At 31.8% G+C, this 18,040-nt stretch overlaps 1 protein-coding gene across 11 annotated transcripts in view; it reads left to right on the top strand.

Annotated features, from left to right (window-relative positions):
* METTL15 (methyltransferase 15, mitochondrial 12S rRNA N4-cytidine) overlaps nucleotides 1-18,040 on the top strand; it is a 471,343-nt gene that overhangs the window by 62,677 nt on the left and 390,626 nt on the right. The gene's annotated exons all lie outside the window — the stretch shown is intronic.

The raw sequence follows: 18,040 nt of genomic DNA, 5'->3' as shown, positions 1-18,040 counted from the left end.
ATATGACATATGGGCTTTTGAGTTTTAGAGAACAAATGAAAAGTTAGGCCATAGAAGATATCTAATACCACGGCCAAGGAAGACGCAATTTGAGGAATGAATCATCCATTGTGTGAAATGCTGAGGTCAAGTAAGATAAGAACAGAGTTTCACCTAAATAGAGGTCATTGGTCATTTTGTAAGGAGATGCTTTAGGAAAGTGGTTGGGATTGAAAACCTGACTGGAGTGGGCTGAAGAGAAAGTTACTGGAAAGCAAATGTAGGCGACCTATTTCACAAAATTCTGTATTATTGTCAATAACTGTGAAATATTTTACAGTCAACAAAAAAAATACATGATTTCTTAATGTCTACATGCTTAAGATTTCTTTTTCTTCAATAGATTAAGAAATCTATTAAAGTTTTCTTGATAATCTTTCTTTTCAATATATAATACTAAGTTTTTAGAAGGGTAATTTTATGAATTTGGATTTTATATTTATAATAAAAATTGTTTTACTGGTTCACCCCTTTAGATGAAAACATATTGTCTCATAAATCTTATTTGGCTTAATTATGAATAACCATAATTGTCTTGTTTTTCATTATATACAATAATATATAGTACTTATATTATGGATGCAAATGGCATAGGTTAACAGTGTGGAAAAAATTTTAAATTATCTAAGCTTGATCATATTTAGTTGGATAATAATTCTTTGTAAATCTTTTGGAAATGCAGTATTTTTGTTTATCTTTAATAATTGCCTTTACAGTCTTAATTTCACCCAACACCACAGTAAAAGAGCGTTAAAAAAGTTTTTTTTAGGAAGATGATACTGTGGTTAAGTAAGTTTAATCCATGTATATAGTATACGTGTCAAAAGCAAGGAGATTCTTTGGATAGAATAGGATGGTGGAACCTGTGAAAACATACTCATATTGATGAATCTTTAAGTATGTATTTTTGGAAATAAACCACTTTACCAATCACGTATCTTCATTCTAGTAATCACACAGGGTGAATTCTGCATTAATACAGTTGGAAAGAAATCTCATAAAAATGTAACAGTGCTATTCTTGATGAAATTAAACAGAATAAGCTAAAATAAATTTTTTCTGGAAATTTCTTAGAAATACATAATATAAAGCTTCTGAAGTCTGTGATAGCTCTTTAAAAATAAAAATTAATATAAAAGTATCTAAGCTTTCTTCACAAATCCAAAGGTTCTTCTGAACAGAAGTAGGTAAGTTTGTAAACTTTCACATTGATTATGATCCTCTTTGACTAGCTAAATAAATCCCAGCTGAGCTTTGTGTGCATGTCTTTAGTTAGGTTGCTGGAGATTTTTAGAATCTTTTAAAATGTACCATTCAGGAAATGCTTAAATAGAATGGTAAGATTGCACACTGGTATACCATATAGTTCTTAGAAAGGATGAAGTGGGGCTGGTAGGGAAGGAGGTGATATTAATAAAGTGTAACACAGGATCCTTATGAGGATTGAAAAAGGTAGAGCATATCAGACACTATTTGTTATTTATTGTTCGAAGTGTTCCAAATAACAAGTATTTTCTAACTTGAAAAATAATAATAGAAAAAGAAAAAAGTATCTCTTCTGATTTGGAAAGATCTTTAGAGATTGTAGTTTCATCACTTTATTTCACATATATAAAAAGTATATATGTCCACATACACATACACATATATACTTTGGGAAACAGCTTTACTATATTGTTTGTGTATGAGAAAGTGTAAGGTTTTAACTTATGTCACACAAGTAAGTGATCAAGTTTATGGATAAAATATACCTTTTGTTTTATAAAAGGGTTGTATTTGAATATTTATAATATAGTTTAGACATTCAAGCATTGCTGTCTTGGACATTTTTCATCTTTAGCCGTGTTCTCTTTTTAGACTTCCCACAAGCCTGGCCCATAACCAGAATTGATTAATATTCTGTTCCTTGTCTTTTGTTATACTAGTTTTCATGACACTTGAAAATACAATGAATACCATATCACAAAATTGTATATACCATATCACAAAATTAACTTTTTCAATGGGAAGATATTCTGGGATGTATCATACTTGACTCAGCCTATTTTTGGCATTTGATTCACCAAACAATATATATGAATCACATATGTCATTTGAAAATAAATTTAAATACATCATTGGAAAGATATTTTAATATTCTGACAGTGTCTTAAAGCAAGGCCTAGATGGTATTTAATTCATTGTGATTTTTGACAATGTAAATTATTAAATAACTTTGATCTTTTTTTGGATTTATTTAGAGATACTGTTTACTGGAATTCATTTACTGTGAACTAAAAGTTAATGATGTAATGATATCAAGTGAATGTGTAAAAATTTGACTCATGCATGAATGTTAACTTACTAGTTTATATTTATAACAATAAATAATTGTCGAGTAGAAGTACAGAAGAAACAAAGATACGAGATGTCTGTTTTAAAAGGATGCATAATTTTAGCTGTAAAGCCTGTGTTAGGACTCACTTGAGTTTATATTCCACTACCTAGCTTCAGAGTCTTGCTATTACCCATACATTCTTTAGGCTGAGCCATAATTTTTACAATATCGTCTGAAGTATGATTATTATTGTAATTTCCCCCAAGTCAACACAAGTGATAGAATTTTAGGTTTTCTCTTTTTATCCTGGGAAATGTCATCAATAACTTCTTTTGGTATAGACTAATAATATTTATTTTCTAAGGGAAACTGTGATTATTCATATAAATAATAGTCTAAAATATGTAAACTTATTTTTTAGAACCCATTTACCTTAGCTTATTTTTTATGTTTACATTCATGAAATATCATTTACCATCATCTGCTCAATGTCTGATTTAGGTATGTAGTTTATTTTATTGTTGTTTTATTTCCCAGAACATATTTGAACTTGTAATAAAATATAGCATGTGAGTGGTACTATAAGCTGACTGAAATACTGTGCTAGTAAGTATTGTTGAATTTTTATTTCCCTCAGAGCCCCACAAGAAATGTTAAATTATTCTATGTGGATTCATAATTCCAAGTTTCTTTTCTTTCTTTAACATACTATATTGAAATTTGGGGATATAAACCTTACTGCAAAGTCACTAATATCTTTAATTACCAAATCAGATTTGTGTGTTTAATTTAATATCATTCTGTCCTGTGTATCTTCATTTTTTATTTCCCAAAGAAAGAAATGAAGCCTACAGAATGTTATAATAGATAAAGATAGGATTATATCTAAAGTCAATATCAAATATTATTTGTGGAGAAAGAGACCATGAAATAACTCTAAGGATTTTTCCTAAAGCTGTAACTTCTAAATTCAATTCTAAATTGAATTCTTTAGTTTTATTTATAAACTCCTTATATATACACCTTGAGTTCTTTTGACAAATGTGAAACACATCTGGATCAATTTATTAAAGTGTCAATTAACCACGGAGCAAGTGGTAGTAAATAACAGAGACCAGTTTTAAAACTTCCTGACTCCATCAGTACTCCATCAGCTGAAGTGTACAACTGGTGAACAATTATAGGAGTAAACTTTCATGAGTGAGTCATTTCCATTTGATGATTCCCTGCAGTGATTAGCTAGCCAGCACAGTAAACTTCACATTTTATCAAATATCACTAGGATGCCATACAAGAGTATTTTATGATTTGTTCAAATAACATTGTAATGGAAATTTCAATAAAATGAGACTCCCAAATTGATCATAATCAGCTGTGTTTTCATTGCAACAGCACTTAGTTATGAGGCCATTACTACAAAGTTCTTTGAAACAGATTTCATATAAATTTGCAATGCTATTGATTTATAATCTTTCTTTTCAGGAATCCTGCTAGAGCCCACTGCAGTGCTCTTTATTTTGAGTTAATGCAATTGATCTGCTCTTAAATTTGATTATACACTGTTGACTTCTTTAAATTTTTTTCTTGATCAATAGTTATTCAAAAGTTGATTTAATGTTGTTTATTACTGATGATTTTAAGATTACTTCTTATAAAGAGAAACCTCTGGCTTCTAATTTCCCTTAATAGTTCTCTTGCCTGTGACAATAATCACTTATTTGGAGAAGGGACATAGATGGCTTCTTTTTGCATTTATCCTAGAACATGAATAAAATCCCTTTCTCACATGATCCCTTTTTCCTGTGGCTTACAATAACAAAGGTAATTTATATTTCCATAGGTGATGAATAAAGATCAACTATTATTTTACAAAATTATAGGGAAAAAAATCACCATTTCAAACATTTACCAGTATTTTGATAAATTACTAACTTTAAATTTAAATTTCTTGCTCACTTGACTTGTTAAGTTATACTAGAGTTATTTCAAGTTTATTTAACACTATTAAAAATGCAAAGGAAGAAGGAGGATATAGCTCAGTGGTAGAGTGTATGCTTAGCATGCACAAGGTCCTGGGTTCAATCCCCAGTACCTCCATTAAAAATAAAAATAAAAATGAAAATAAAAAATCTAATCCCCCCTCCAAAAAAAAAAAAATCCAGTTTGCTGCAGACATAAAAATTTTTTTTTAATATAAAGGAGATATCTCTTAATTTATAGTCACAGATGTGTTTAGATTCTTTATTTTAGAGTTTTTTTTTTAGATTTATTTTAGAATTACAGAATATTTGAGCTTGAAGAGATCATTTTTCAAATCTTCTTGACTTTTTGTTGAGAAAATTCAGGCCTGGAGAGGTAAAGTGTCTTGTCTGAAGTCATATAGCCACATTTATATATATATTTAAAGCATGTTGCTTATAAATGAAGTGTTTAATAATTATCTGTTCAATTATATGTATTTTAAAACCTAGATAAATGATCATGACAGAAGACATAAAACTAATGTTTACATTAGGTAGAATTATAATGTGAATTAATGCAAAGTAAAATACTTAATAAAATTAAGTGATGTTTTAAAAAACATTTTTAATGATGAAGTCAGTATTTGCTATGCTTAGCTCATTTGCTTTAGTTACCACTTGTTCAACCAAAGCAATAGATGCAGACTGGCAGTAATGAGAATTATCCTAGATTTCATTTACATTATACTGTATAACGAAGGTATAACACTGAGTCTACTAATAATAACTTTACTTGGCAGCAGAGAGTTACTGCATATCTCCCAGAAGGCAAGTGGTCTTTCTTTCGTGTGACTATCATATTAAGGTTTACATTTTAAAGTTATCCCTGAAGTTATAACGCATTTTATAGAATTGAACTCTAGCACAGATGTTTTTACAGTTGCCTGTAGAATTTAAAATTGGTGACAATACTTTTACCTAAAATTTTATCTGAAATTTTAATGCAAACATTGATTTTTCTATATAATTTGATGAAATTTGTGAATTTCTCTTTTCTTATAATGTCTTCGGTTTGTGTATCATGGTAATTCAAATTGCTTTTACTTCCTCCTTTGTGTTTTAGTTTTTTTGTCCTTTGTGAGACACTCTTGAGAATTCAACAATTAATTAAAATTAGAAGACTTAGAAAAAACCTGGAACAGAAGTTTAGAGACAAAAAGACCTAAATTTTGTTTATACTTTATATTAGCATAAAGAAATTTACCTCTCAAGGGCTTACCTTTTTGTGTAAAAGAAAAAAAATTTTAGAGCAGTCAATAGTATTCTTTTTTACAACTTAAAAATATTTTTATAAAAATAGTATATGGACGTAAATCTGTGGTATATTTCAGGTCTGTGGGTAATATTCTAGTGTTTAATTATGAACTCCAAGTATAAAAAGGCAAGTAGTAATATATTATGGAAGAGTTCTTTTGGCACAATAACATTTTAAGAAGTAACAACAATTACATATCTGAAATATGATAAACTCCTAAAAGGCAAAGTTGGGTTTATTTTAAGCCTATTGTGAAAACTAATGGTCAGAAAATAGCTTAGCATTGTGTTCTAACAGTAAAATATCTTAATTAACAGAAAATGCTGGTGGTTTCTGCCTGATTTTCTCTTTCTAGCAAGAATAAGGAGAATTTTCTTGATCTAATTTTAATATTTTAATGCTTATTATTTTACATTAGCTTACTCCTGACCTTTGTTTGGAAGTCAAACATATACTCAGTGATTATATATTTGAAGCCTTTTTCAAGTGATTAACCAGATCATCTGAAATTTTATGGAATATTATGTTTTACCTCAAACATAGGCTACTGAACTTTCTTCTTTACTTATTATTCCGTTTTTTTTTTTTTTTTAAGGGTCACAGATTCCTTCAAAGATCACATAGTCTATCTTGTGGTATCTTAGGACTATATCAGATAAGTGGGCTTGATACTTTGTATTATGAAGACATAAATGGTATTGTCTCACAGCAAATGGTAACACGTTCTGTAGTACATAATTTGGCATAACTAAAAGATTTCCAGGCTTTAAGCAATTTCTGACTTATTTTGGAGTCATGTTTATTACAACATAAATAAAGAACTGGAGATAGAGAGTTGAGATTAGAAGTTTAATTTTAGGTGAAGGATTGAAAGAATAGTTGGAGAAATTGACTTTTAGTGTTTCCTCCTCAAATCCAGAAGGCATGATTTAAGATGATTTAATTTAAAATGGATTGGAAATATTGGGCTTTTTTAGTTGTTTAATAAATAGAATTAACTGAGAAAAACCACCTGAAAAGTAGGACATACATAGGGAAGACTGGCTTCCCTTTGTTATAGCAATTTGTAGTTTTTGTTTTGTTTTAAGAAGTTGTTCCCTTTGTATTCCAACCTTATATAGTCCTGGTGCTTAGAAATATAGTAGTTTGCATGTTACACTTATTGTTTAGAAATCTAAATGGCCTCTGCAGTAATGCTCATATTTAGCATTTAAGTACCTTTGTAACTCTGGACTATTGCTGCTTCAAGTATTCCAACCGTACTTTTTGAAAGTGGGCTGTGGTGTCATACCTGGGAGAGGTTCAAGAGGCACACAACACAGGTTTCATGGTCACTGGTCCAAGAACAGAGACCATGATGTAGGCTTTTGAGGTTCTCAATGTAGTGAAATTCAACAGGTGGTAGATCTGTTATAGTGAGACTCTCATGTTGTTAAATTATTTTTATAGGCAATAAATCATTTTGACTATCTGACTTAATTTTCTGATTTTTGATCTCTGATGTTTTGAAAGACAATATTTCTAAATACATTTGAGGTAGAATTAGATATGCCATTATTGTCACCATCAAGTGTTTAATGGCAAAATAATGTATTATGTAGTTATCTATAGTGTACAAAGCATTTTCATATGAATTATCTCTTTGTTTCACACAGCAGTATTAAGACTTACTTTTATTAAGTGACCTTTCCAAGGTTATGTAGAGTGGAGACCTTTTTTTTTTTATTTTTGGTGCGGGGAGGTAATTAGGTTTATTTGTTTATTTATTCTTAGAGGAGGTACTGGAGATTGAACCCAGAGCCTCCTGCATGCTAAGCATGCCCTCTACCACTTGAGTTATACCTTCCCTCTGCGACCCTTTTCTAAATGAACCCATTGGCTAACTCTTCCTGGTCAGTTAAAAATTGAGAAATTTTGGATGCTTTGTTTCTCGTAATAGGTCAGAATACCAATATAGTTAAATTAACCCCACTGACCAATTCATTGTCCCTACATGGAGTTGTTTACACACAAAATATGATTAGTAGTGTGGTAAAATTTTAAAGGACAATAATAAAAATTTTAAACGTATTACTTTCTGAAGAAGAAAAGTAATAATAATACTTACATTTTTAAAATATGTTTTTAAATAGTAAGTAAAAGACATCTAGTAAGCTGTATTCTTTTAATTTGGACTGAATAAGATAATTCAAAGATATTTTCTTTGTTTTAAGGCATATAGGAAAGTCAGACTAATTATGAAATTGTCTTATTATATTCTTATTTCAGATATATCATACGTGATATTTACTGCATTTAAAATTCTTTGAAATTTCTCCATCTAGAAGTGTTAACAGTATTGAGAGGCTTCTTTAAAAGACCATCTGCCAAATGAAGGTTTCGTTAGTGTTTCTTCAAATTCAGAAGCTATGAAATGTTTTTTGTGTGTTAAGTTACTTTTAGATTTAGTGTAAATTACTATGGAGTTTAGGCCTTTTGAGAGTAATTATTAAAATACATCTTATCAATATTATTTATATAACACCATACCATTTTCAGATTTCCTTCATGCATATTGTCTTATTTGCATATCCCAGTAACCTGGTGATGTGGACTAGAGCAATGTATTTTTATCTCTATTTACACATGAGGAAATTGAGGTTCAGAGAAGTTAAGTACCTTGCCCAACTTTTATGACCATTAAATAATAGATTCTGGATCAGAAATCAGATATTTTGACCTTCAGTCTCTTTCTTTTATACCCTGCTGCCTCATTTATATCTTGCTTTTCAATTCAAATAATACTTGAAAGTCACAAAAGCAGTAAAATATTTAGATTTTATTAAACTTGCCTCTTCTAATCATTTTGAATTATTTTAAAGGCAATTTCTTGATTGACTTTTCTCTTCTTAACTTATGAGACTTTTTCTCATGTCTTAAATTTTGCTGTCTTAACATCTACTCCACACGAGGATTTCATGTTAGTGTAGTATTGGTCTGCTTTGATTTGTATAGAATTAATGTTATTTGGAGGCCAAGTAATAGAAAATCTTTCCATTATTGGTTTTATTTTAATGATGTTAAGAATTTAATATTAGAACCATGCTGAAACCACCTTTAGTAAAATGTCTTACCCCCACCAAAATTTTTTGAAAAGAGAATATGCTGAACACATTTGTTAACGAGTTCAGTATTGCATTATTTTCACATTTTTCCAAATACTATAAACAGTATATATTTAATTATTATTAGAAGAAAATAACTGTATAGCATTCTCAGTAGTTGTGTACTGTTCATGGGAAAGTGTGTCCAGAATATGGTATATGAGTTTCTTGATGGTGTAGATTAAAAACTATTTTTCTTATTTAAAAAACTTACTGACAGATTTTCATTGTCTTGGCCTGAGACCTTTGTGAAATTGCGCTTGTTGAGACCACCCATGCCATATTATTTTTAGCTATTTGTGTTAATTCAACCATTGTATCTGAAAGCTGATCACGTGGCAGTCCCTTGTATGAGCCTGGGGCTTATGACTGAAATTCATTCTGTGTTACAGATAGAAGTAAAAGCTACTCATCACCAGGAAGGATGAATACTCCAAATATTTAATTTAATACAATTGAAGAACATACTTTATAAAGAAGAGAAAAAATAAGTTTTGTTATAAGTCAAGATTTCTTTTGTGAATTAGAGTTTAAGCTACAAGATGAAATGCTTGCAGAATTTAGGCAGAATGAATCATCATAGTGACACCAATACTCTTCACAAAATGAGAAAGGAGATAAATTTATTGCAATACATGGATTATTTTGTTTGTGGTATGACTTTTATGTTATTTTGAGATTTTTTTCCTTTTATGTAAGCCCATGTAATAGATACAAATAAAACAAAATAAGCGCATAGCAGACAGATACTCAACAGACCTTGACAAGACAATAAATCAAGGGGTTTTGTCGGAAAAAGGTTTGTTCAGAATGTTAGCTGACTATAAGGTTGGTGGCCTTCTATGCTCACAGTTACATGTTCTAATTTATTTTAGGTCTGCCAATGCATCAGTGTCTTGCCTGTCAAGAGATTAGACAGAAAACCTAAGTAAAGCCTGAGAGAAGTCACTGATAGTCTTGAGTGATTTAAGTACACATGATAGAACAGTATCTCCTTAGCAATTATAACCATTTCAGTGGCATTATAGAGCAGATCACTCTTTCTAGTGAATTTTTGTAGTCATAATGTCCATTATATATCACATATCATGATATATCATATCATATCCAAATAACTAGCTCTTCTCTGTTAACATTTGTCTCATTAGTTACATCAAAGGAGTTCTGCTGTTGCTTTTGGTAAAAGTATGCCAGGTACACTGTATTTGGGGCACAATATTCCCAAAGGCTGCATAGTGTATATCTATATAATGAAAATTATTTATCTTACTTTTTTTCTGCATGTATTAATATTTTTTATTAGGATGAGCTTTTAAAAATACACTTAGAATTGAATGTTCTTTAAATACTTTTGGAAACCAAACTTCTTGCTCCCTCTGTGAATTAATGCTACTATAATTGACCCTATTACATTTGTGGATTTTATTTTTTATTATTCACTTTACAATCTCTGTTTGGCAGTGTCCCTCACTTCACTGTTTCAAGTTTACTGCAAAGAGTTATTCTATTCCCATTTGAAATTCTTAAACCTCTTTATCCTATCAAGCTGCCTGTGTCTTCATATATTTTTCAGTTTTCTCTCTTCTGGATTAAGAAGTTATTCCTTGGCCTCTCTAACACTAACTGGGAGGTGGCAGGGTATGCTTAACTTATTTCTGCCTCTGTCTCTAATTGTACCAGCAATTCATGCTTTCCTAAGAAAGTGGCTCCAATATACTTATCTGTAAAGTGGAATTATTTTACCTACCGTACAGGCTGTGGTAAGAATTAAATTAGATCAGGTTTTTAAAGTGTGTGGCATAGTGAGCATTGGCACACAATAATTGCATAATCGTGCCTGTTGTCCTCTTAGTTACCTAGATAGCATGCTTTGTGATCATTTAAACAATTTTTCTCACTTCTCCACACACTACATCTAATTACTATAGTACCTCTATAAAAAAAAACAAAAAAAAGTAGTTAGTAGTACAGTTTCAGGAGACAGAATTGTTCTTAAAATCCGGTTTCACTATTCATTAACTGTGCCTCGGACAACTTATCTGACCCTTTCTAAACCTCCTGTTTCCCCTCTGTAAAATAGTGATAATCATAGTAACTTGGCTCAGAGTGCAGTTTGGACAGTCACATTCAATTAACTAAATGTGTGTGTGTGTGTGTGTATGTGTGTGTATTTATGCCTAGGTATAAAATGAATGAGTAACACAAAAAAAATGTTTAGCACCGTGTTTTGCATAAAATAAACAAGAAATAAATGTACATACATTTGTTACTACTCTCCATTCCTGTTGCCAGTTCAAGGTCTTGTGTTCTCTTACCCGGATTACCTCTGTATTCTCACACCCTAACTTCCATCTGATATTGGCAGTTATATTATTTTTTGTACTTAAAAAAAGAAGTCCTCAAAGCTCTTCAGCGTCTAGTAAATATGGTGCAAATTACTTATCGTGGCCTTTTAGGACTGATGCAGTTTGACTTCACATTACCTTTCCTGTATTACTTCCTGGTTTGTCCATCTTACAGCAGTGTTACTGTGAGGATTAAGACAGGGAACAAATATCACAACAGATAACACACTATCTGGAGCATACATGAAAGCTGTTCATTTTTCCATTTCTGTTTTCTCCCTTTTTCTCCTTTCCACCCTTTTCTTTTTAATAAATCCTGGATTCCAGTCAACCTTACTCTTCCTTATATCTGACATATCCTTTCCTATGTCTTTGCCTTTGTTAAGATCTAATTCTCCTTGTTCTTATTTATTTATGTAGCAGCTATTTGTTGATTATATTTCATGTGTTACTGTTTGGCACCAGGGACACAAATATCTGGGGCATCTTTCAGAGGTTATTCTAGAAAGAAGGAACAGTATATTGAAGATACTAAGACCTCCAGGCTGAAAGCTACATGAGAGTAAGACCCATGCCTATTTTGGCCTGCTACTGTACTTTCAACTCTTGGAATAGTTGGAATACAGCTAAAGATGTATTGGATTCTCTTAACTGTTTGAGAATAAAATTTGAGAGACATGGAAAGGCAAAGGGAGAGGAGGCATAAGACAGCTTGTTATGCTTGATAATTATATGTACTCCTGTATGGCTAGAGAATACATTGTGAAGTTCATGTCTGGGAGTAGTGGGATAACGTTGGAAAGAAATGTAAAGGCCAGAATATGAAGACTAGTGTCCATTTTTCCCAGAAGTTTGGACTCTTATCGTGTAGTTGTGGAGAGCCTGTGATGAAGTTTAAATAAGAATGTCACATGCTACAATTTTATTTTAGAAAGGATATCCTGTTAACAGTGTAGCAAGAAGAATTAGAATTGAGATTAGAGGCATGGATATGAGTTATTATGAGCAATAATAAAGCAAAGAAATATGGGGGCCTGAGTTAAAAAATAGGAGTGGAAAGATTTAAGAGATAATTTTTATGGAAAATCAACAGGACTTGGTATCTAATTTGATTTGGAGAATATGGAGAGTGAGAAGAAAGTGTGAGTAATTAAAATTAATATGTTTTTTTACTCCTGGTAAAATGTTTTATATATATATATATATGCACGCACACACACACACACACACACACACACACACACACTTCTTATATTGTTGATTTCTCTTTACTAGTTGTTACTTCTGTACATGTCTAAATTCTCTTACCAAACTGGAAGGCCCATAAGTTATTATCTTTGTATTACCTCATATGGCCTTATCTTACTGAATGTTCAGTAAATATACAGATTATTAATTAATGCCGTGCATTTTAATTCATTTACCTCCTGAAAAAAATCTAGAAAGTTAAGTACATGCCTGAGACATTTTAGTATTTCAAAATGAAACCAGTTAGAAATAGGTGATTTAACTAAAATTTTTTCAGAAGACTAATTCTAAAAACTTAGAATTAGTAATTGCCAGAAAGGAAAATATTCATAGGAAGAAATTTTAAAGTGAAATCAGGTCATATTGTTTCCAAATTCAGATAAGAACTTACTTAAAAAATTTGCACAGATTGGAAATGACTAATCAACATTAGTTAAACAAAATTGGAAGATCTGCCCTTGAACTGTTCATGGCTAAAAATGTTTTCATGTCCAATTTTAACAGCGTTGTTCCAGTGTGAAAATTTCAATGATTAGAAGTCTTAGATTGGGGAAAAAATCAATTAAGTAACTATTTATGCAGGATGATCTTGGGCAAATCCCTTGATTCCTGTCAGTCTTCCCCCTTCAAAGAGCAGCCTTAGCTGTCTTAAAGGATATCACTTTTGAGAGATATGAAAGGGTAATGCTAGATAGAGTCTAGAAAAAGCAGTATGTAACGATGGAATTAAACTTGGGTTATTTCTGTGGGTACTTCTAGGTTTAATCATCCATGAGTCTATGATTTTAAGTTAATTTTTTTGTTTTTAATTTCAAGATCAATTTGAAAACTAACTTAAGAAGTGAGTCTTCACCAGTTGTTACACATAGTGGACAGACATTTTTTTCTAGCCCACATATAAAACATAATTGTCTTTGGAATTTAATTCAACAGATTTATCATCATAAAGTCTTAAGAAAATTAAAATGGTAGAACAGTGACTGCTTTTAGCTGTGTTAGAGGCTTAAGGTGCAGAGTTCCCACTTGTATCTATCTTTGTAACAAGAAAAAAATACATTTTCAAAGAATAATTGGGTTTTTCTTTTCAGTGTGATTATTATGGGGGAGTATTATGAGTTGAAGTGGAAGGAGCAGAGATCTGGGTTTTAATATTAGCTTTGCCCTCAACTAGTTACCTCCTACCCTCTTTCACCCTATGTCTCCTAATAAGTGAAATGAGGAGGTGGCATAGTCTGTTATATCCCTCCGAGCTCTGAAAGTCTGTATCTGTATCCTGTCCATATCAGATCCACAGCCATAGCTCAACTTTTCAAGTGTGACTCATCTTGGGGAAAAGTAGAATCTAATCCTTTCTATGATATTTAGAAGACCATGGGGATAAAATGTCATTTAGTTGTTTTGATTAAAAGAGCTAACCTAAAATAAGAGATGTTCATCTTCTTATTTCAAATGTAAAGGAGACTGATCAGCAAATAAAAACATGATGCTATAGATTTATATAATTACAGATCATTATTAATGTTCTGAAAAAGTTCTCTTCACTAATGACAGTTAGTGATATTAGGAATACATTGATATTGAATGACTTTAAAGTTGGGCATCTTATGACTATTTTATGTGATCTTATCATAATGAGTCTTATATGTTGAGGAGTATTTCTGAATTCATATGCACAAATGAGTGTTGCTGTCTTTATCGTAGTTCCATTGGGAGACTGAGCTCATTTTTTGTATCACATCATTAAATATATACTTAACACCTACTACCATATTAAACTGGAGGCAAAGTTGGAGAATTGTGATGAATTTTCTTCCTCAAATGATAGGATTTTTTTTCCCTTTAAATCCCTTTCATTTTGATTCTGATCCCCAGTGTCCCTGTGCTGAGAAATCATCAATTCACTTATCCCCCAGACCCCACACACCATCCAGAGCTATGCAGAGGCCCTGCATCTTCTTACTCACCTCATGCCACACTTAGTTACCCTAAGATGCCTTTTGTTTTAACCTGCTTAGACCCTCTACGACCAAAGGTTCTACTTCTGTATTACAGAGAGGATGGAAATCTCTGGTAGCACTGGGAATCCCATGATTGAGCGTCCATCCTCCTTTAGTTCATCATCTAGCCAGCTGTTCTGAGATCTTATCACCTGTCAGTCACTTCACTGGTCCTACACCTTTCTGGAATTTGTTCATGTTTTCCTTCTCTCTTTTACCCAATTTCAAAGAAATCTCTCTTTTCCTTAAAGACACCACCTACCCAGAGTAACTAGCATTCTCTCTTTCTGAACTTTGTTGTTGTTTTGTAACTAAAAGGTACAAAAGTGATTGTTTTCAAATGACAGGAAAGATAGAAAGTTTTTTTTTCTTTCTTCTATGCAAAAATCCTCAAAGAATATACATTCTAAAGCTCTGAATACCTAGGCAGCTGCTTAAAAGAGAAGAGGAAGAGAGAGACATATATACATATCTCAAGCGTTAACCTGCTGCATAAAGATAAAGAAAGAACTTGGTTTTCAAGAGCCTAAATTCCAATGGGAATGAGTCATCTATAAAACATTAAACTTTTCTTGCATAATTTTTGTAAAGCCATCTCTGCCATGATTCTTTCTTATACCATCCACTTTGTGTTCTTATTTTTTTCTTTCACTCCTTCACTCCCCTCTTCTCTTTCATTTTTTTTTTCAGGAAGAGCACAGAATTCAGAGTTGGTGAGACCTTGTTTAGAATTCTCTTTCCCTCACTTACCAGTAATACGATCTTTTAAGGCACATTATCTCTCTGCACCTGACTTTTCTATTTGTAAAAATGGGGATAATGCCATTTGTTCATATGCTCTTACAGAGCTTTTGTTAGACCAAGTAGGAAAACATTAATGCTTGGAAACCATAAAGCAGTGTGCAAATATAGGCTTTATCGATTTAATGCAGAGGCAGAGTGGTGCCAGAAAGAACACAGGTTTTAGAGCCCAATACACCTATATTCAATTCCTGCCTTTGCCACTTACTAGCTTAGTGTAATCTTAGTTTCTGTGTAGGTAAAATTTACTAACATCTACTCAGTGGTTATAAGGAAGAAATAAGATAATCTTTATAAACCTCTCAGGTAAACAGGGTCATATTTTATCCCCATTTCTTAGACAAAGCATCCGAAGCTCAGAGAATTAAACTGAGTTGGACAGGGTTATACAAGTGATAAGTGAAATTACCAGAAAAATCTCTTCGTATCAAATATGAGTTTGGCTTTTTAAATGAATTATATCAGATAATTTCAAAGAAAGAGTTCCAGATATAGTTGGAGCATAAGCTATACACTTGAATATATGCATAGTTGAGACTCATAAAAGGATTGTTTTGAAACATTCAGATTTATTTATTCTTATGCTTTTGTTAAACAAAAAATTTGTCCAGTTCCTTATTTTATTATCAACTTGTACAAATTAAAAGATGCGCTCTTATGTCAAGTTAAGGACCCAGGAGAAAGGAAGCTGTAATTGGCTCCCTTTCAGTTGCAGTGCTGAGTGACTCACAAGGCCTAGAGGTCTCTTACTATATTCGATGGGCAGTGTATATTAGAATTTAAAAACTGAAAATCGATGGCTCTAATCACCTATTAACCTGGGACATTTGGTGGGGTTCACTTCTAGTTTCATAAGTCCCATTTGTTTCCCACTTTTTGCTTTGTGTTCCACCTGACTGGTAATAATAGATTATTTTTTTCCTATGGAAACTTCCTTGATTGTCAGTACATTTCCAAGGTCATAATCATGATATATAAAAAATAATCATGTAAATTATAAGCATCATCTCATATTTTCCAGAATATTTTTAATAATGAGGATTTTTCTTTTTAAATATTGATTGGGACTTTCCTGGCTTGGGATAAGGTAATCATATGTAAATTATTTTATTTGATATACTCTTAGTTTAAATCCAGGGTTATACAATTGAGGCATAACAAGAAGTTTATAGTTTTGCCTGGCAAAGTTCTTTATTTAAATTAGGCTAAGCCTCTAGCAATTTTAAAACTAAGGTAAGCTATGGTGGAAGATTTTTACCTGTTCATAGATGCATAAAATAAGTGTATAGACCAGGAAAGGAAATTATTTGATCTTGAGAATATACTCCTAACATCCATACAAATAATAAGACTTTAAATGTTGTTTTAAAGTTACTGCTTAAAAAGGTAAAAAAATATGTGTAGCCATAACTTTTGTGCTGACAGTAATAGAAGTGCAAGGTTAAGTTATGCTAACACATTTATGTTAAAAAGCAGTGCTTGTCCATTTTTACCACATTTACATCTCTCCTTTATTTTACATCCCTCCTCTTCTCACTTTTGATCAGAAGATTTTCTCCCATATTATTCTTTGAATAACAGGCTAACTTTTCTGAGGACCTGATCAGAGGATGGACTCAGCATGGTAGCTGTAACAAAAAAATCAAAGCACAATTGTGCCTTGTCTCTGACCATTCTCCCCTGAAATACATTATAACATTCAGAGCAGGGAAATGTTCACATCCATTATAGGAATTTCCTTTGTGCAATGTACACATGAACTTTTTAAAAATTATATGTTTAAATATGTTTAACAGTCTGGCTTATAGTGTGTTATTTGTCATAGTATTCAATGTTATTGGAATAATTGTTTTTATTTTCATCAGAGCAGTAAAGCTTATTGAGAGGGCACATTCAACTAAGAGCATAACTTTGAGGGTTTGTGCTGAGTGTCTTGACTTCCAAACTAGCTACAATCAACTGCTTTGTTCACACATATATTTCTCATGGTCCAGGTCTGGTTTCTTGCTCAAATGTGACCTATTTTTTTTTTAAAATAGTGTGGCCAAATGATATAGCCGAGAAATAGATTCAGATCCAATTAAGTTTATTTTGTATCTAGAGTGATCCAGGCATTTAAATATACATATTCTCAAACATCATATCCTGTTGTCCTGGCAAATCTTTCCCTCTCAAAAGTGTCTCGATTTAGATGAGAAACTGTATGTCACCTTATCAGTTATGTAGGTATTGGGGTATCTTCCAGACTTTCTTTTTCTTTTTAAACTCTGGAGAAGTCTAAAGACACTATAATTTTACGTGACCTTTCCTAAGTTCCATAGCTGCTTAGTGGCAGAGCTAGAATTTACCCCAGGTGTTTTACCTTAAGCCTAGGGCTTTTTCCAGTTCTGATTTGTTAATTTGTCTATTTTTTCAGGTTAGATTTTTAAAGACCTGTCCTGGGACTATTGTTAGGTATAATCTCTCTTGTGCACACACGCTCTAGCTCTCTCTGTATTTTTGAATATCTTTATGTTTAATGTTAAGCATTTATAGAACTTGAGGTAATTCAGCCACACTAATTGTAAACTACCTCCAAATGATGAGAAATTGTTGGAAATATTATTAGCCAGGTGCTTGAAAGCATTATTAAAAAGCTAACAACACAACACTGTGGCCAGTTTGACCTTATGGAGGGAAATATAAATTTCATCTTGAATTGTCCAGCTTGTGCCGGAGATTATCATTTTCTGATACTCTGGCAGATTCTCTTGGATTGATCATTCATAATTGATTCACATCTCATGTATAACAAACCAAACTCTAGGCAAAACAATTGTAATTGTTTTTCTGTTTGCTATCAGCTCTGAATAGGATTATGTGTATCTAGAAATT

This window comes from Camelus bactrianus, chromosome 10 (genome assembly GCF_048773025.1).
Source record: "Camelus bactrianus isolate YW-2024 breed Bactrian camel chromosome 10, ASM4877302v1, whole genome shotgun sequence".
Classification (NCBI taxonomy): Eukaryota; Metazoa; Chordata; class Mammalia; order Artiodactyla; family Camelidae; genus Camelus; species Camelus bactrianus.
The sequence above is the reverse complement of the archived record's forward strand: the minus strand, read 5'-3'. Positions and strand labels throughout refer to the sequence as shown.